We start from the raw sequence: 20,494 nt of genomic DNA, 5'->3' as shown, positions 1-20,494 counted from the left end.
GGTGGTTATGTCAATGGCCTTGCACTCTCCTTTTGGATTTTCTTCTGTATTGCTTGGGAGAGTACTAGGAGGGATTTCAGTGATCCTTTTACTCAGCTGGCCCACTTGTGCTTCTAAATTTCTAATGGAAGACCTTGTTTCATTCATGAAACTTACAGTGGCCTTGGATAGATCAGAGACTAAGTTTGCTAAATTAGAGGTATTTTGTCCAGAGTTCTCTGTCTATTGCTGAGTGGATGATGGAAAAGGTTTACTATTGTTAAACCTATTTCTTCCACCATTATTAAAGCCTTGTTGAGGCTTTTGTTGATCGTTCCATGAGAGATTTGGGTGATTTCTCCATGATGGATTATATATGTTTCCATAAGGTTCACCCATATAATTTACCTCTGCTATTGCAGGATTTTCAGGATCATAAGCTTCTTCTTCAGAAGATGCCTCTTGAGTACAGTTGGATGCAGCTTGCATTCCATTCAGACTTTGAGAAATCATATTGACTTGCTGAGTCAATATTTTATTCTGAGCCAATATAGCATTCAGAGTATCAATTTCAAGAACTCCCTTCTTCATAGGCGTCTCATTATTCACAGGATTCCTTTCAGAAGTGTACATGAACTGGTTATTAGCAACCATGTCAATGAGTTCTTGAGCTTCTGCAGGCATTTTCTTTAGGTGAATGGATCCACCTGCAGAAGTATCCAATGACATCTTAGCTAATTCAGACAGACCATCATAGAATATATCCAGGATGGTCCATTCTGAAAGCATGTCAGAAGGACACTTTTTGGTCAGTCCTTTGTATCTCTCCCAAGCTTCATAGAGGGATTCACCTTCTTTCTGTCTGAAGTCTGAACATCCACTCTAAGCTTACTCAGCTTTTGAGGAGGAAAGAACTTGGCTAAGAAAGCCTTGACCAGCTTATCCCAAGAGTTCAGGCTATCCTTAGGTTGAGAGTCAAACCATATTCTAGCTCTGTCTCTCACAGCAAAAGGGAAAAACATGAGCCTGTAGACTTCAGGATCTACTCCATTAGTCTTAACAGTATCACATATCTGCAAGAATTCAGTTAAGAACTGAAAAGGATCTTCAGATGAAAGTCCATGAAACTTGCAGTACTGCTGCATCAGAGAAACTAATTGAGGTTTCAACTCAAAATTGTTTGCTCCAATGGCAGGAATGGAGATGCTTCTTCCATGTAAATTGGAATTAGGTGCAGTAAAGTCACCAAGCATCCTCCTTGCATTATTATTATTTTCGGCTGCCATCTCCTCTTCTTGTTCGAAAATTTCTGAAAGGTTGTCTCTGGACTGTTGTATTTTAGCTTCTCTTAGTTTCCTTTTCAGAGTCCTTTCAGGTTCTGGATCTGCTTCAACAAGAATATTCTTGTCTTTGCTCCTGCTCATATGAAAAAGAGGGACAGAAAAATAATAATAATAATAGGAATCCTTTTTACCACAGTATAGAGGTCCCTGTGTGAATAGAAGAAAAGAAGAAGAGAAAATATGAGCTCAGAGAGAGAGAGGGGGTTCGGATTTTTGGTGAGTGAGGAAGAGATGTTAGTAAATAAATAAACAAATAGAAGAAGATGAGAGGGGGGAGTGAATTTTCGAAAATAATTTTTGAAAAAGAGTTAGTGGTTTTCGAAAATAGTTTTTGAAAAAGGTTAGTAATTTTTGAAATTTTAAAATCAAAAGTTAAAATAATTAGTTAATTAAAAAAAATTTTGAAAAAGAGGGAAGATATTTTCGAAAATTGGAGAGAGAGGGAGTTAGTTAGGTAGTTTTGAAAAAGATAAGCAACAAACAAAAAGTTAGTTAGTTAGTTGAAACCAATTTGAAAATCAATTTTGAAAAGATAAGAAGATAAGAAGTTAGAAAGGATATTTTAAAATCAATTTTTGAAAAAGATAAGATTAGAAGATATTTTTGAAAAGATATGATTGAAATTAGTTTTGAAAAAGATTTGATTTTTAAAATCACAATTAATGACTTGATTCACAAGAAATCACAAGATATGATTCTAGAACTCAAAGTTTGAATCTTTCTTAGCAAGCAAGTAACAAACTTGAAATTTTTGAATCAAAACATTAATTGATGATGTTATTTTCGAAAATTAGGAGATAAAGATAAGAAAAAGATTTTTGAAAAATATTTTTAAAATTTTCGAAAATAACTAAGAAAAATGAAAAAGATTTGATTTTTGAAAAAGATTTTGAAAAAGATAAGATTTTTAAATTGAAAATTTGATTTGACTCATAAAAACAACTAGATTTTAAAAATTTTTGAAAAAGTCAAATCTAATTTTCGAAATTTTATGAGAGAAAAGAGGGAAGATATTTTTTTTTATTTTTGAATTTTTTTAATGATGAGAGAGAAAAACAATGAAAATGCTCAATGCATGGAAATTTTTAGATCAAAACAATGAATGCATGCAAGAATGCTATGAATGTCAAGATGAACAGCAAGAACACTTTGAATGTCAAGATGAACATCAAGAACTTATTTTTGAAAAATTTTTAATGCAAAGAAAATATGCAAGACACCAAACTTAAAAATTTTTCATGTATAGACACTATGAATGCAAGAATGCATATGAAAAACAAGAAAAGACACAACACAAGAAAACATCAAGATCAAACAAGAAGACTTATCAAGAACAACTTGAAGATCATGAAGAACACTATGAATGCATGAATGCAATTTTCAAAAAATGCAAGATGAGTATGCAATTGACACCAAACTTTCAACTTGACTCAAGACTCAAACAAGAAACATGAAATATTTTTTATTTTTATGATTTTATGATTTTTTTGTATTTTCTTTTAATTTTTTCAAAAATCATTTTGAAAAATAAAAATAAGGATTCCAAAATTTTTAATATGAATTTCAGGAATCTTATGCTCTTTAGTCTAAAGCTCCAATCAAAGGGTCAGGCATGGCTTAATAGCCAGCCAAGCTTTAGTATGTAACTCAGACATGACACGCCTGACATTCCCTATCCAAAAGAATTAGACATGGCTTTACAGCCAGCCAGGCTTCAACATGCTTCATGAAACACTAGAATTCATTCTTAAAAATTCTGAAGAAAAATATATTTTTTTGAAAACATTTTTTTTTTCGAAAACAGATGAGAAATTTTTGAAAGGTTTTTGAAAAAAATTTTTTTTTTTTAAAAACTTTTTTGAAAATAAGAAGAAAATCACCCAATCTAAACAACAAGATGAACCGTCAGTTGTCCAAACTTGAACAATCCCCGGCAACGGCGCTAAAAACTTGGTGCACGAAATTGTGATCTCAGGCAACGGTGCCAGAAACTCTGTACGCACGTCTTAATAAATTGTTTTTCATTCACAACTTCAATACAACTAACCAGTAAGTGCACTGGGTCGTCCAAGTAATAAACCTTACGTGAGTAAGGGTCGATCCCACGGAGATTGTCGGCTTGAAGCAAGCTATGGTCACCTTGTAAATCTCAGTCAGGCGGATATCAAAAGGTTATGGAGTTTTCGAACATAAATAATAAATAGATAGAAAATAAGGATAGAAACACTTATGTAATTCATTGGTGAGAATTTCAGATAAGTGTATAGAGATGCTTTCGTTCCTCTGAACCTCTGCTTTCCTGCTGTCTTCATCCAATCAGTCTTACTCCTTTCCATGGCTGGCTTTATGTAAGGACATCACCGTTGTCAATGGCTACTTTTAATCCTCTCTGGAAAATGGTCCGATGCGCTGTCACTGCATGGCTAATCGTCTGGAGGCATCACCCTTGTCAATGGCTGCATCCTATCCTCTTGTGAAAATGGTCCAAATGCTCTGTCACAGCACGGCTAATCATCTGAGGTTCTCGATCGTACTGGAATAGGATTCACCCTCCTTTTGCGTCTATCACTACGCCCAACACTCACGAGTTTGAAGTCCATCACAGTCATTCAATCCCAGAGTCCTACTCGGAATACCACAGACAAGGTTTAAACTTTCCGGACTCTCATGAATGCCGCCATCAATCTAGCTTATACCACGAAGATTCTGATTAAGAGATCCAAAAGATACTCATTCAATCTAAAGTAGAACGGAAGTGGTTGTCAGGCACGCGTTCATAGGGAATGATGATGATTTTCACGTTCATCACATTCAGGTTGAAGTGCGAATGAATATCTTAGAAGCGGAATAAGTTGAATTGAATAGAAAAACAGTAGTACTTTGCATTAATCTTTGAGGAACAGCAGAGCTCCACACCTTAATCTATGGAGTGTAGAAACTCTACCGTTGAAAATACATAAGTGAAAGGTCCAGTCATGGCCGAATGGCCAGCCCCCATGATCTAAGAACCAAGCGTCCAAAGGTGATCAAAGATGATCCAAAGATGTCTAATACAATAGTAAAAAGTCCTATTTATAATAAACTAGCTACTAGGGTTTACAGAAGTAAGTAATTGATGCATAAATCCACTTCCGGGGCCCACTTGGTGTGTGCTTTGGCTGAGCTTGAATGTTACACGTGCAGAGGCTCTTTCTGGAGTTGAACGCCAGGTTGTAACGTATTTCTGGCGTTCAACTCTGGTTTGTGACTTGTTTCTGGCGTTTAACTCCAGACAACAGCATAGAACTGGCGTTCAACGCCTTTTTACGTCATCTAAACTCGTTCAAAGTATGGACTATTATATATTGATGGAAAGCCCTGAATGTCTACTTTCTAACGCAATTAAAAGAGAGCCATTTTGAATTCTGTAGCTCCAGAAAATCCACTTTGAGTGCAGGGAGGTCAGAATCCAACAACATCAGCAGTCCTTCTTCTACCTCTGAATCTGATTTTTGCTCAAGTCCCTCAATTTCAGCCAGAAAATACCTGAAATCATAGAAAAACACACAAACTCATAGTAAATTCTAGAAATGTAAATTTAGCATAAAAACTAATGAAAACATCCCTAAAAGTAACCAGATTCTACTAAAAACATACTAAAAACAATGCCAAAAAGCGTATAAATTATCCGCTCATCAACAGCCTATTTTCTCAAGAATGGGAGTCAGAGATATTCTTCCTTCGACGACATCCTCTTTTATCTTGGAGTATTCGTCTTTCTCAAATGGAATGTGGGGGATGTTCAGGATAGCTTCCAGTGCTTGATTGGAGGTATCCAACATCCTATCCCAGAGGAAGACTGACCTAGTTTCCCAAGCTTGGTAGTTTGCATAGAATTCCCACACCATAGTCTCATTGATTTCAATGGGTTCTCGCTCGAGAAACTCTCAATAAAATGAGGCGATCTTTTGGTGAATAATCGCCTTATATTGATCAGGAACCTTCAACGGCCGCTCCCAATGGATTTTTCGTTCCTCAATAGCCTCGTATTGAGAGTCGGCTCTTCGGTTCACCAAGGTATCCAGTTTATCACCGTGGCGATTCCACCATATATCAGGAGAGTGAGCGGTAGTTTGCTCAACCGGCGCAGAAACCGGTGCCTTACCCTTCTTTCGCATCCTGAAAATACAAACAAAGGAATTTCGAGATCATAGGGCAACATTAAAGTAAAAATCATTGAGGAAGCACTAATAACTTTAAAAGAAGCTTATACAAATGGTGTGATTTACAAAAACACGGTGTATATATTCCAATAATGCGTGCGGTTGGAATATACACACCGGCTGGCCATCACTGCAATCACACCCTTAAACAATTAACAACTGAAGCCTTAAGCAAGCACCAAAAGGGAATTAGCAATTGTTCATTCTCAAGAAGTGGTAATCCCACATACAATGGTCTTAATTTGAGTGCAAAAGATGTTTAATCAAGACATCAACTAAGGTTGAGCCATTGTATAGTGATTACCGAATCAAAAATTTTGATGAACAACGACAAATGAATTCATATACACAATGCATTTGTAACCACGAATTGCACATGAACAAACGAAGGAATACATTGGTGGGTTTACTTAATAACCATCAAAAGTCATAATAGAAGTTGCACAATTCATACAATATGCCTAACAAGAGATAAATTGAAGACATATGATGGCCAAGTCATATGAATCAAACAAAGTGTTCATTGAGGCATTTTATCGAACATGTGGTATGCAATGTGCAAGTTCATCATAATTAAGCTCAGATTCAATCATAACCTATCCCAAAAATCAAACAACAACACTTTGCAAATCAAGGAAACAAGAAAGAAAGCAACTAATTAAATCTAAACAATAAGAAAGGAATGGAAACAATCACAAAAATATTTAATATAAAGAGAAAAAGAAAACAAGAACCTTAGATATAGAGGTTGAGAAGACAAGAATGAGGTGGGAAACAATGACACTTCTTATAGCCACTGCAAAATCACAGCGGTTGGGTTCGCCGAAAAAAGAAAGCAACACTGAAAGAGGGAACTCACCGGATGTGTTTAGAAAAGAGAAGGAAAGGAAGAAGGAAAAGAAAAGGAGAGTGTGGTCGCCGGTGGTGGACTGGCAGCGCCGGCGACGACGGCAGCCAAGACCGGCGAGGCTGGGCAGAGAAGTGGGAGAGAGGGCAGCTATGAAGAGAAAAAGAAAAGAGAAGGCTGCCTCTCAACAGGGCAGGTTGCCTTGATATTGCCCAGAACGCGTCCTGTGCAGACGCACAGAGATGAAAACTTAGAAGGGTGCGAACGCACACAGCGTGCGATCGCTGCGACCAGAGGGGTTGTAAAAGGACGTGCGGATGCACAAAGACGTGCGACCGCACAGAGAGTTTTTTTTTAGCTTGAGGACAAAGGCTCGCGTGCATCCGCACACAGGTTCGTGCGCACGCACAGAGGTTGGGAATGGGGCGGGTTGTGCCCATGCACAAGCTGTTCCCTCGCTGCCAACAGAGGGGCTCTCAAGTTGTGTGCGGATGCACACGTCTGTGCGGCCGCACAGATGGAGCATGAAAGGGAGTGCGTGCGGGCGCACGCGGATGAGCGCTCGCTGAGGGTAAGGAAAACTGGTAGCACGCATGCACAGGCTGTGCTGGAGCTGCGACCAGAGGGCAAAGCAAAGCTCGTGCGGGCGCACAGGCTGGTGCGTTCGCACAGATGGCGAAAAATTCAGGGTTGTGCGGACGCACAGGTGGGTGCAGACGCATAGATGCCCTGTTTCAGAAAATTTTTTTTTCTCTTCAAAACTTAGGTTCCTACCCTTAGCACATCAACATACCAACCCCAAACCATTCAAATAAGCACAAATTCACAGTCCATAAGCAATACAACTTGAGCAACTCAAAATTCATCAAATCAAACCTAAACTATCCATTATATCACAAAAAAAGCAAATAAGGCAAAAGACTATAAACAAGAGATAGAGTTGGAATAATGTCACCATGGTGGGGTGTCTCCCACCAAGCACTTTGGTTTAGAGTCCTAAGTTGGACTTGCATGGCTTCATTGTTCACTTGGGAACTTCACCAAGGAGGAAGATCTCCAACTCCTTGGAATTTTTGGGTTGAGTGTGATGAGTATGATCCTTTGAAGGAACATCCTCTTCTTTTTGCTCCTTGCCACCCTCAATGACTTGCTCTTTAACTACATCACAGCCAAAAATAGAATACGCCTCAAGAACGGGCTTGTTGGATTCCTCCAAGGTGAAATTGACTAACTTGCCATCCGCCTTAAAAGAATAGACCCCCGAATGTGCATCTAGCTTGAAACGGGTAATAAACCCCAATTTTGTGGTTTATCTTGTGCTTAATTTGGGGGATTTTATCACCTTTTCTCACATTTATTCAATGAAATAGCATGGTTTTGCCATTCTCCTTTGATTTGTGCTTAAATGTAAAAACATGATTTTTAGGCCTTAAAATAGCTAAATTCAATTCACTTTAATTCCATTCTATGCCTTGATGTGTTTGTTGAGTGATTTCAGGTTCATAAGGCAAGTATTGGATGGAAGAAGTGAGGAGAAAAGCATGCAAAGTGGGAGAACTCATGAAGAAATGAAGGAACCGTAAAGCTGTCAAGCCTGACCTCTTCGCACTCAATCGACCATAACATGAGCTACAGAGGTCCAAATGAGATGGTTCTAGTTGTGTTGGAAAGCTAACATCCGGGGCTTCAAAATGATATAAAATTTTTCATAGTTGCCTAACGTCTAGGGATGCGCACATGCACTGTATGCGTGCACGCCGATAGAGCAGCGTGGGTCCACTTTGGGCAACTCGTTAGGGGTGATTTCTAGCTCATTTTGGACCCAATCCAACCCATTTCTGATGCTATTTCATGCAGAATTCAAGCTTGGGAAAGGGGGGAGCAATTGTTTGTAGTTTTGGCATCATGTAGGTTAGTTTTTAGAGAGAGAAGCTCTATCTTCTCTCTAGAATTAGGTTAGGTTAATCTCTCCTAGATCTAGGTTCAAGCTCATCTTTTCATCTTGTTTCCTTTATGATTTCTTGCTTCTACACTTCCATTCTCTTAGTTTATGATGTTAATTTCCCTTTTATGCTCTCTTTTATGTTCATGGATGCTTATGTTGGATTTAGATCTCTTTTAATGAAATTTAATGTTTGATGTTCTTTTAATTGATGATTTGAGTTGTTGATTTACTTTTCTTGCAATTGGTAGTTGGTAGATTTATTATTCTTGCACTTTTACCATACTTTCCATTTGTACCCACCAAGTGTTTGACAAAATGCTTGGTTGGGATTTAGAGTAGATTTTGAGCATTCTTGGCTTGGAAAGAGTAATTAGGTAATCTTGAGTCATGAAAACCCAACTTATATTGGTGATCTAGAGTTGTTGGCTAGCATGATTTCCATTGACTCTAATCTCTTGCTAATTCAATTAGAAGGTGATTAGGACTTTTAGATTGAGATTAGCTAGTCTTATTAGACTTTCTCTCATGGAAGATAACCTATATCTTCTTCCATCATTGGGGATGACGTAATAAGATAAATTCTTGTTAATTATTGTTATTAGTGACTAGGATGGAAAGCCTATGATCTCAATCCTTGTCATGAATGTCTCTCTTTATTACTTGCTTTCTTTAGTTACTTGCTTGATTTATTCTTCTTGTCATTTAATTCTTGCCCCTTTACTTTCTTGCAAAAATATAAAATCAAACCCATTGCATCCTCATAGCTAATAATTGAGCACTTCATTGCAATTCCTTGTGAGACGACCCGGAGTCTAAATACTTCAGTTAATTCTTATTTGGGGTTTGTACTTGTGACAACCAAATTTTTGCATGTGAGGATTCTTTGTTGGTGTAGAACTATACTTGCAACGAGAATTCATTCAATTGAGGAAATTCTATATCGACAAAAGTTCTCACATCAAAATGGCGCCGTTGCCGGGGAGTTGCAATGGTGTTATGTTATTGGCTATTGTGAATATGTGAATATGTTTGCCTTTTGCTTATTTGTTACTTTTTGTTAGGCTTAGGACTTTGTTGCTTATTTTTGTTAGCTTTTGTTTTTATTTGCTATATGAATTCTCATCCCTTTGGCTATGAGTTTGACTCAAATTATGTTGTAGGAAATGGAAACTTTAATGACAATATACATCAAGGATGGAATAATCAAAGGTGGGAAGAGCCTCAAGGGATTGATCACCCTTCTTGGCAACAACAACCTCCGAATTCTTATGGGTATAACTCTCATCCTAATACATATCAATCTAATGGATGTGGTGACCCTTATTGTGATTGTCAACAACCACCACCATATGCCTATGAACCACCCCCTCAACATAATTTTGAACCACCTTACTCACAAGCCCCTTTTCACCAAACACCTCCATATGGCCCTAATCCTTATCCACCCTACCAACCACCTTATGAGCCATATGAACTATACATAGAACCACCACAATTCCAACACAACTACTCTCAAGAACCACCTCAATATACACCAACTCCATACCCTTACCAAGGTGAACCAACTTCCAATCATGAAACTTTCCTCTCAAACAATGAACTCTCTCTTCCACCACCGCCCCCCGATGAAGCCCTTATGCTAGAATTAAGAGATCTTGACTCTCATATGCAAAGGCAACAAGAGGGGATGGAAAAGGAGTTTAAGGAGCTAGGAGCCAAGATGGCTATCCTAGCGGAAGCCGTTAGCCATATGGTCTCATCCCGCCTAAGCCTATATGATCAAGGCTCTCCCATTGTTGAATATGGAGAAGCAATCAAGGAGCATAGTGAGGGAGTGAGTTTAGAGCTTCAAGGTGAAGAAGAGGAGTTGAAGCAAGAATTGGCACAAGGGGAGGAAGTTAAGATAACTGAGCCGGAAGAAGTGGTTAAAGAGCTAGGCGACATTGAACAAGAGGTGGATTTCAAGCTTGAAGACACTTCATTGCAATTTCTTGTGAGACGACCCGGAGTCTAAATACTTCGTTTAATTCTTATTTGGGGTTTGTACTTGTGACAACCAAATTTTTGCATGTGAGGATTCTTTGTTGGTGTAGAACTATACTTGCAACGAGAATTCATTCAATTGAGGAAATTCTATATCGACAAAAGTTCTCACATCAACGGGCTGTCTTTAAGAATGGCCTTCCAAGGAGTATGGATGATGGCTTGTTTGAGTCAATGGGGGTGTCTCCAAAATGTTAAAATCAACTGGAAAGAGCAATCCTTGAATATTGACTAGGACATTTTCGGCGATCCCAACAACGGACACAATACTCTTGTCGGCTAGTACAAACCTCGCCCCGGACCTCTTTAGGGGTGACAAATTCAATCTTTCATAAATGGGGAGTAGCATAATGCTCACACACGCCCCTAGATCACACATACAGTCCATGAATTTTTTCCCGCCAGTCAAATAAGTGACCATACATGGGCCGGAATCATTGCATTTTTCAGGAAGTAAAGAGGAAATAGAATCATCTACCGGCCTTGTGTTGAGGTTTCCAAGCTTCTCTTTGTGAGTGCAAACATCTTTAAGGAATTTGTTATATCTCAACACTTGTTGAATTGCTTGGAAGAGAGGGACGGTGACTTCAACCTTCTTGAAAACTTCTACCATAGTGAGGTCAATCTCTTCTTGTTTCTTGGCCTTCTTGGCTAAAGTTGGTAATGGAATGGGCAAAGGCTCTTCAAGCAAAGTCTTTCTCTTTGGCTCCTTGACCTTGGGTGGCTCTTCCTTGCTTTTATCAACACCTTCATCCTCATCCCTCATGACCTCCACTTCATCTTCCACATCTTCATTGTTTGTCTCCTCACTCAACTTTGTAGGTATAGCAACATTCTTATCCAATTTAGTGCCGCTCCTAAGGGTAATGGCATTGATACTACCCTTCGGATTGGGTTGGGGTTGGGAGGGCAAACTACTTGAGGTTGAAGCTTGTTGGGTGTTTTGTGCGGTTTGAGGAGGGAGAGTCAAACAGGAGAGGGCATCGGCTATTGTAGCCATATATGCTTCTTGTTTCTTGTGGAACTCTCGTTGTTCTTGCATGAAGGTGTGAATTGTGTCATTCATGTGAGGTTGGTTGGAGGGAAGGGCTTGGTTAACTTGAAGAGGGCTAGGCCTACTATGTGGGTGTTGGTACTTCCCTTGAGGTTGAGATTGTGGGGGTTGTTGGTATGTTTGTTGGTATTGTGGTTGGCCTTGGGGTTGTTGATAGTAGTAGACTTGGGCGTTTTGGTTGGGATGAGCTTGAGGAACTTGGTTCTACCTTTGGTTTGAGTTATCCCTCCACCCTTGGTTTTGGTTTCCTCCATGTTGGTTGGATCCTTGGGTGTAATTTGGTTTTTGTGGGTAAGAGTTAGCTACCAGCAATGTAGTGTCCTCTTGGAGCTGAGGACACTCATCGGTGTAATGAGTGTTACACGCACACATACCACATACCCTTGGTGGTCCTTCGATCCTTTGAGGTTGAGGTTGAGCACTTATCAAAGCTTGAGGAATTTGTTGTCCTTGGGTGAGTTGTTGCAACATAATTGTCATTTCACCAAGGGTCTTGGTTAAAATAGCATCTCCGGAGGGAGAAATTTCATTCATAGCTTTCGGTTGTGGGCTCCTCCCCCTTGAGTGCAGAGTGGAGTCCGCCAAGTCTGATATAACTTTCCATGCCTCCGCAGCGGTCTTGTTCTTAGTCAATGAACCTTCACTCGCGGCGTTAGGGAGAAGCTTGTCTTGGTGATGCATTCCTTGACAGAAATAACTGATAAGAACCAACTCATCAATCCGATGGTGAGGGCAAGACTCTAGCAACTTCTTCAATCTCTCCCAATACTCATACAAAGTTTCCCCATCCCGTTGCACAATGCAAGAAATCTCTCTTCGCAACTTGTCTATTTTCTAGGGAGGGTAGAACTTTTCTAAAAACTCTTTACGCAACAAGTCCCAGTTGGATCTAATTTCACCCGTCTGAGTATAAAATCACTCCTTCACTTTTTCTTCCAAAGAGAAAGAAAAGGCAAAGACCAACACTGCAGCTTCATCGGCCTCATGTCTTCTTGCGATTGCACAAGCAACTTGGAAATCCTTGAGATTCTTCAAGAGATCATCTCCAGGCAACCCATTGTATTTAGGGAGCAAGTTTATCGTGCCAAACTTGAGCTCAAAATTTAGATCTAAGGCCGGATACAAGATTTGAAGTGGTTGTAAGTTAAGATCAGGAGCTCCAGCCTCTTTCAAGGTGATTCTTCTAGGCGGGTCTGCCATATCAGTATCACCTGAGTCACTCAAAGAGAATTCAGTACTCCCCATAGATGAATATAGAGTCTCCCCGTTGATTGGAAAATGATGGTCACGGATGGTTGGTGATAGTGAATGGGAGTGCTCCTCAAGGGAACTCGATTCACTATCCACAAAAGCTAGCCGGCGCCGAGCTTACCTTAAACGAGTTAAAGTTCTTTCAATTTTCGGATCAAAAGTGGCCAAGCTCGGGTCTGGAAGTGACCGTGTCATTCAACTGAGGAGGCAATAAAACCATGCAATTATGAAGGGCAAAACAAAAATAGACAAGTAAACAAGAACCAACTTAACAATCAAAGACTACTAAAGTTAACTAAAGAGGAATATGGTATCTATAATTAAAGCCAAGTAGCAAACCAAAATCAAGTATTCACAATATTCACATATTTACAACAACCAAAATAGTAGCACTCATTGCACATAAAGTGAACTCCCCGGCAACGGCGCCAAAATTTGATGGAGGGGCTAGGATCAATTTGCATGTGGGTTAGGAACTCGGTTATCCAAAGAAAACGGATTTAACGTTGCAAGTATAGTTCCAACCAGACGAATTGGCCCCTCGGATCAAATTAGAAATTCACAAGATATGTCACAAGCAAAACCAAATTAAAACTGAGAGTATTAGACTCCCGAGTCGTCTCCCTAGGAGCACTTTAGAACAACGAGTGTGCAATTCCAGTTGTAGTGATCAATGGTTTGTGAATGAAGAAATAAACATATAAAGCAATAAAAGAACATGCAAAATTGCAATGATTGAACTAATCAATAAATTAAAGAACCGACTATGTAATATAAACAAGTAAAGTATAAAAGAAATCAACATATAAAGGTATAAAAGATTGAAAGCATCAAAAAGAGTCTTGGCTTGGAATGAGCTAAGGGTCCTTTCCTTGTTAGAACCACAACTATGACAATTATAATGGATTAGTCTCACTTGATCAACTCTCACATCGGAAAGTAAGTTAAATGAGCATAAGTGTCCTTAACCCACAAATCCTAACTTGCTTGCTAATTACCTTAGCAACAAATTAGCGTTAGTGGGAACAAGAACAATTAACAACCCAAGAATTTAAACTAAATATTGGACATTCCAACTCTAGGAACCCAATTGCTTACTTTACGCAAGCCAAGAACCAAAAATTTACCCTAGAACCATGTTTGACCTTTTGTCAAACACTTGGTGGGCAAAAAGCTTAAACATGAGAAAAATGAGTAAAGACTTGAAACTAAAAGCAACAATTAATCTCAATCAACAAAGATAACACAAGAGAGTATATAATCAACATCCAACATCAAATTCATCAACAAGAAATTGAAATTGCAAGAGAAAAGCAAAATTGAACTATAACTTGAATTAGAAGAAAGAGTAATGACAATGTAACTATAAAGAGTAATAACAAGGAAATACTTACAATGAAAGCTTGCAAAATCCAAGATAAAAAATGGAAATGGCACTTGAATGTAAAACCCTAATATAAACCCTAATAGAGATGATGAAAAACTTAGAGAAAAACTAAACTAAAATATCCTACTACTACTCCTAAACTATACTTAATGATATGCTCTCCCATGTGTTCATTTCCCCCTCCAATATGAGCTAGAAGTCTTCATAAATGGGCCTCCAAAGCCCTCAAATTGCGAGGCACATGATATTTTAATGAAGTCATGTGCGGACACCTGTGCGGACGCATAGACACGTGCGTCCGCACACTTCGCGAGAAATCCAGGCCTGTGCGTACGCACAAGCAGCCGTGCGTACGCACACTATGCGATGCTTGGCTAGACGCGCGACGCGCTCGATGCAATCCACGCGCTCTACTTGGGTGGCTGTGCATATGCACAGGTAGCTGTGCGCACGCACACATCTCTGAGCTCACTCCTTTGATTTCTCTTGCTTCCTCCTCTTTGCATGCTCTTCTTCCATTTTCTCCGATTCATTCCTACCTTATATAGCTGAAAGAACTCACCAACAACATCAGGGCATCGAATGGAAGGCAAATGGAATAAAATAGATTAAATTAAGTATAAAAGAGCATATTTTCATGATCAAGCACAAATGGAGAGGAGAGATCAAAAGCATGCTATTCAAGGGAATAAGTGTGAGTTTATGTGATGAAAATCCATTCAATTATAACCAAAAATCATCATCAAATATGGATTCATCAAGAATCTTATATTTCAACTCGGAAAGTGTGAGGTTGGCGTTCAACTTGCCTCTAATGCAAGGAGACCCACATCCTTATACTAGAAGAGTCAACTTTGATCAAAGACTGGATCAAGTGCTCTCAGACATTTGTGTGGAACGAGCACAGTGGAAAAGGGATTCCCAAGGCAAGCCCATTTAACTAAGAAGGCTTGACCTCAAGCCCATAGCTAGAGGATGGGTGGAATTCATCCAACGATCTATCAACCCCACTAGCAACCGGTCAGAAGTGACCCTTGAAAGAGCCATCATGATCCATTGCATCATGATTGGAAGTGAGGTAGAAGTACATGAGGTGATTCCTCAAAAATTATACAAGATAGCTGAGAAGCCTTCCACCAAAGCAAGTTTGGCATTCCCATACCTCATCTGTCATCTATGCAATTTAGCTGGAATTGTCATAGAGGGAGATATCTCCATTGAGGAGGACAAGCCCATCACTAAGAAGAGGATGGAGCAAACTAGAGAGCATGCACATGAGCCTGTGCAACTGTCTCAGCATGAGATCTCTGAGATGCCTCAAGGGATGTATTTTCCTCCTCAAAGCTATTGGGATTAATGGCATACTTCTATGGGAGAATTAAGCTCTAACATGAATCAGTTGAGGATGGAGCATCAAGAGCATTCCACCATTCTCAATGAAATTAGAGAAGACCAAAGGGCTATGAAGGAAGAACAATAAAGACAAAAGAGTGACATTGAAGAGATCAACACTACATTGGATCCTCAAAGAGGAGCACTAGCCACCACTATTAAGGTGGATTCGTTCTCTTAATCCCCTCTCCTTATGTCATTTTTTTCTGTTTCTGTTATGTTGTATTGTCTGTTCTCTTGTTCTTATTGCATGATCACTTTTATCTATGTCTTAAATTTATAAAATGTTCCATATGTCTCTCACTTTGCTTAAAGGAAATTTTTAATTGAAAAGAATTGATAGATACATGAATTTCAAGTTATAAAATAAGAATAGTTCAATTATTTTGATGTGGTGGCATTGCTTTTATTTTCTGAATGTATGAATAACAGTGCATATTTGAAGTTGAAATTTTAAAATGTTGGCTCTTGAAAGAATGATGAAAAAGGAAAAGTATTATTGGTAATCTAAAAAATCCAAAAATTGATTCTTGAAGCAAGAAAATGCAGCAAAAAGAAAAAGAAAAAGCATGTTGCAAAAGAAAAAAAAATAATATATGCATGCAAAAAATAATAAAATTGCAAAAAAAAAGAAAAAATAAATAAAAAAAGAAAGAAGCAGAAAAAGCCAATAGCTCTTTAAACCAAAAGGCAAGAGCAAAAAGCCAGTAACCCTTTAAACTAAAAGGCAAGGGTAAAAAGGATCCAAAGATCCTAAGAGTGTGCTTAAGAACTCTAGACACCTCTATCTGGGGATTCTAGCAAAGCTAAATCACAATCCAAAAGGGTTCACCCACTTAAAGTGTCTGTGGCATTTATGTATCAAGTGGTAATACTGGAAAACAAAGTGCTTAGGGTCATGCCCAAGACTCTAAAAGCTGTGTTCAAGAATAAAAAAGAACTGAACTAGGAGAGTCAATAATATCATCTGGATTCTAAGTTCCTAAAGAGACCAACATTTCTGAGTTTCAGTGGATAGTGAGATGCTAAAACTGTTCAGAAGCAAAAAGCTACTAAGTCCCGCTCATCTAATTGAAACTGAGCTTCATTGGAAACTATGAGATTTATTATATCTTACTCTTCTTTTTATCTTACTATATTTTTAGTTGCTTGGGGACAAGCAATAGTTTAAGTTTGGTGTTGTGATGAGCGGATATTTTATATGCTTTTTGGCATCATTTTCATATAATTTTTAGCATGTTTTGTTTAAGTTTTATTAAGTTTTCATAGGTTTTACTGTAAAATTCACACTTTTGGATTCTACGTTGAGTTTGTGTGTTTTTATGCAATTTCAGATAATTTTTGGCAAAAATTGAGGAGCTAGAGCAAAAGTCTGATTCAGAGACAGAGAAAGCACTGCAGATGCTGTCCAAATCTGACCTCCTTGCACTCGAAAGATCTTTTTTGGAGCTACAGAAGTCCAAATAGAGCGTTCTCATTGGCTATGGAAAGCCGACTTCCAGAGATTTCTAGCAATGTATAATAGTTCATACTTTGATTCAGAATTGAAGGCCCAAAACTGGCGTTCAACGCCAACCTCATTGCCCAGTCCAGGCATCCGGCGCCCAAAAGGAGGAGACCAGCGTCCAAACGCCCAAAGAGGACCCCCTAGGCAGCGTTCAACGCCCTAGAGGCCTCCTAGCACATGGATCTTATTAAAGCTCAGCCCAAACACTCACTGAGTGGGCCCTAGAAGTGGATTTTAGCACTAAAAGACTCTTTTACCCTTTCTTATGTAATCTTTAGTCATTAGTTTAGTATTTAAAGACTTTTACACGATCCTCAAAAGGAAAGATCAGCCATATTTCATTTTACACATTGTATTTTCTATCAGTATAAGTTTCTAAACCTCCTAGGTTGAGGAGAGGAGTCCTGCTGAGTTTTATGGATCAATAAAAGTATTACTGTTTCTTTTCAATCCATGTTTGATTCAATTTTAAGATGTATCTTCGTTCTTTAACTTGATGAATGGGATGACCCGTGACAATCATCTTCATTCTTCATACTAAGACTGCGTTCCAGACAACCACCCGTGTTCTTCTTGGGTTTGTGTGAATACGTAATTGGAAAGCATCGAACCACTAGCTTGATTATACATCTCTTAGACGGCTAATCTATGACATCGTTGGGGACTTCTCGAGACACCAGTTTAGATGAGGTATGGGAAGATTAGGGTCTCTGTGGTAGAGGCTAGAACCCAAAGGCGCAGCATTCTCTGATCCGGAAGATCCGACCTTATCTGTGGCGTTTTGAGTAGGATCATTAAGGAGAATGGACTGCAGGAGCTTCACTCTCAATCAGAATGGATCCACACTAATCCTGGGGTTCAGATCTGGAGGAGCAGTGGCGACCTCTCAACCGGTGATAATCACATACAGCCTGCCATAGAAGAAATTATTCACAATTGAAGAAGACAATAAGACCAGAGTTAATCCAGAAGGGCAAAGCATCTCCAAGCCTTAACCATCTTCTTATCATTGTAAACAGGTCAACCTAGTTCAGATCTCATTATTTCTTTTATGCAATTAAACAACATACCAACAACTCCTACTCACCTGACTAAGATCTGCAAGATAACTATAGCTTGCTTCAAACCACAATCCTCGTGGGATCGACCCTGACTCGATCAGGTAGTACTTGGATAACCCAGTACACTTGCTCAGCTATTCTAGGAGCGTCGACCACTGATGCGTACGCATCAGTCAGCAACCACAAAGGCGACTAAATCTATCCATGAAGGAAGTAGTGCAAAAAGAAGTCATAAAAAATCTGAGAGGCTGGGATTATCTATCCTATTTCAGACTGCCCCTAGGTGGGCCCTGTTCAAGTTGTACCCAAGAAGGGAGGAATGACAGTGGTTGAAAAAAACGAACTGATTCTCACAAGAACAGTTACAGGGTGGCGTATGTGCATTGACTATAGGAGACTTAACAATGCCACAAGAAAGGATCATTTTCCTTTACCATTCATAGATCAGATGATGGAGAGACTGGCAGGGCATGCATTCTACTGCTTCCTGGATGGTTATTCAGGCTACAATCAAATTGCAGTAGACCCTCAAAACTAAAAAAAGATAACATACACTTGCCCATATGGGGTGTTTGCTTACAGAAGAATGCCATTTGGCTTGTGCAATGCACTTGCAACCTTTCAAAGGTTTATGATCTCCATTTCTCCGATATGGTTGAGAAATTCCTTGAAGTATTCATAGATGACTTTTCTGTCTTCGGTGATTCCTTTGATGCTTGCCTTAACCATCTGGCCTTAGTTCTGAAACGATGCCAAGAAACAAATCTGGTTTTAAACTGGAAAAAATGCCACTTCATGGTGACTGAAGGAATTGTTCTTGGATATCGGATTTCAAATAAAGGGATAGAGGTGGATCAAACTAAGGTGGAAGTAATTGAAAGATTACCACCACCAACTAATGTTAAGGCAATCAGAAGTTTCCTGGGACATGTGGAATTTTACAGGAGGTTTATAAATGATTCTTCTAAAATTGCAAAGCCCCTGTGCAATCTCCTAGCCACTGATACTCCTTTTGTCTTTAACAAAAAGTGCCTGCATGCCTTTGAAACTCTAAAAGCCAAGCTTATCACTACACCCATCATTTCTGCACCCAATTGGGACTTGCCATTCGAACTGATGTGTGATGCCAGTGACCATGCCATTGGCGTAGTCCTGGGATAGAGATATGATAAGCTCCTGCATGTCATTTATTATGCCAGTCATGTTTTAAATAACGCACAGAGGAATTACACCACCACAGAGAAGGAATTACTTGCAGTGGTCTATGCCATTGACAAGTTCATATCTTATTTGATAGGATCTAAGGTCATTATCTACACTGACCATGCTGCTCTCAAATATCTCCTCACCAAGCAGGATTCTAAGCCAAGGCTGATAAGACGGGTGCTACTCCTATAAGAGTTTGATATAGAAATCAGAGACAAAAAAGGATCAGAAAATCAAGTGGCTGACCACTTGTCTCGGATTGAACCAGTAGCAGGGATATCACCTCCCTCTACTGAGGTATCCGAAACCTTTCCTGATGAGCAACTCTTTGCAATTCGGACAACACCTTGGTTTGCAGACATTGCAAAATTACAAGGCCATAAGGCTAATCCCCAAATAATACAGTAGACAACAAGCTCGGAAGCTCATGCACGATGCAAAGTACTACTTGTGGGATGAACCATATCTTTTCAAGAGATGCTCAGACGGAATGATCCGCCGTTGTGTATATGAAGAAGAAGCACAGAAGATCTTATGGCATTACCATGGCTCAGACTATGGAGGACACTTCGGAGGTGAGCGGATAGTCGCCAAAGTCCTTCAAAGTGGCTTCTACTGGCCAACACTCTTCAAGGATGCCCGAAAGTTTGTGCGTGACTGTGATAATTGCCAAAGGGCTGGCAATCTCCCTCATAGTCATGACATGCCCTAGCAAGGGATCCTAGAGGTTGAGCTGTTTGATGTATGGGGTATAGACTTCATAGGACCTTTCCCACCTTCATATTCAAACACCTACATCCTTGTGGCAGTGGATTACATGTTTAAATGGGTTGAGGCAGTTGCATCACCCACTAATAATACTCGAGTAGTGATGAAGTTTCTTTAGAAACACATCTTCAGCAGGTTTGGTGTCCTAAGGACACTGATTAGTGATGGAGGCTGTCATTTCTGTAACAGACAGCTTGACTCCTTACTACACCGTTATAGTGTTCACCACAGAGTAGTAACTCCATATCATCAACATATAAATGGGCAAGCTGAGATCTCCAACAGGGAACTAAAAATAATCCTAGAAAGAACAGTGAACACCTCTAGAAAAGATTGGGCAAGAAAGCTCGATGATGCTCTATGGGCATACAAGACATGTCACCATACCAATTGGTTTGTGGGAAAGCATGTCATTTACCAGTGGAACTAGAACATAGGGACTACTAGGCAACCAGATTTCTCAGCTTTGATGCTAAAGCAGTAGGAGAGAAAAGGTTGCTCCAGCTGAA

General features: G+C 39.3%; 2 non-coding genes across 2 annotated transcripts; both read left to right on the top strand.

The window, feature by feature from the left end:
• The first annotated feature begins 762 nt into the window (after positions 1 to 762).
• On the top strand, positions 763 to 869 carry LOC148571033 (small nucleolar RNA R71). Its single transcript, XR_015908179.1, has one exon. It is a non-coding gene; the product is annotated as a small nucleolar RNA R71 (small nucleolar RNA).
• An 11,262-nt stretch (positions 870 to 12,131) lies between these two features.
• On the top strand, positions 12,132 to 12,238 carry LOC148571032 (small nucleolar RNA R71). Its single transcript, XR_015880271.1, has one exon. It is a non-coding gene; the product is annotated as a small nucleolar RNA R71 (small nucleolar RNA).
• The last annotated feature ends 8,256 nt before the right edge of the window (positions 12,239 to 20,494 follow it).

This window comes from Arachis ipaensis, chromosome B3 (assembly GCF_059453495.1).
Source record: "Arachis ipaensis isolate K30076 ecotype BB chromosome B3, ASM5945349v1, whole genome shotgun sequence".
In the NCBI taxonomy this organism is placed as follows: Eukaryota; Viridiplantae; Streptophyta; class Magnoliopsida; order Fabales; family Fabaceae; genus Arachis; species Arachis ipaensis.
Note: the sequence above shows the minus strand (reverse complement) of the source record. Positions and strands in the feature narration are given on the sequence as shown.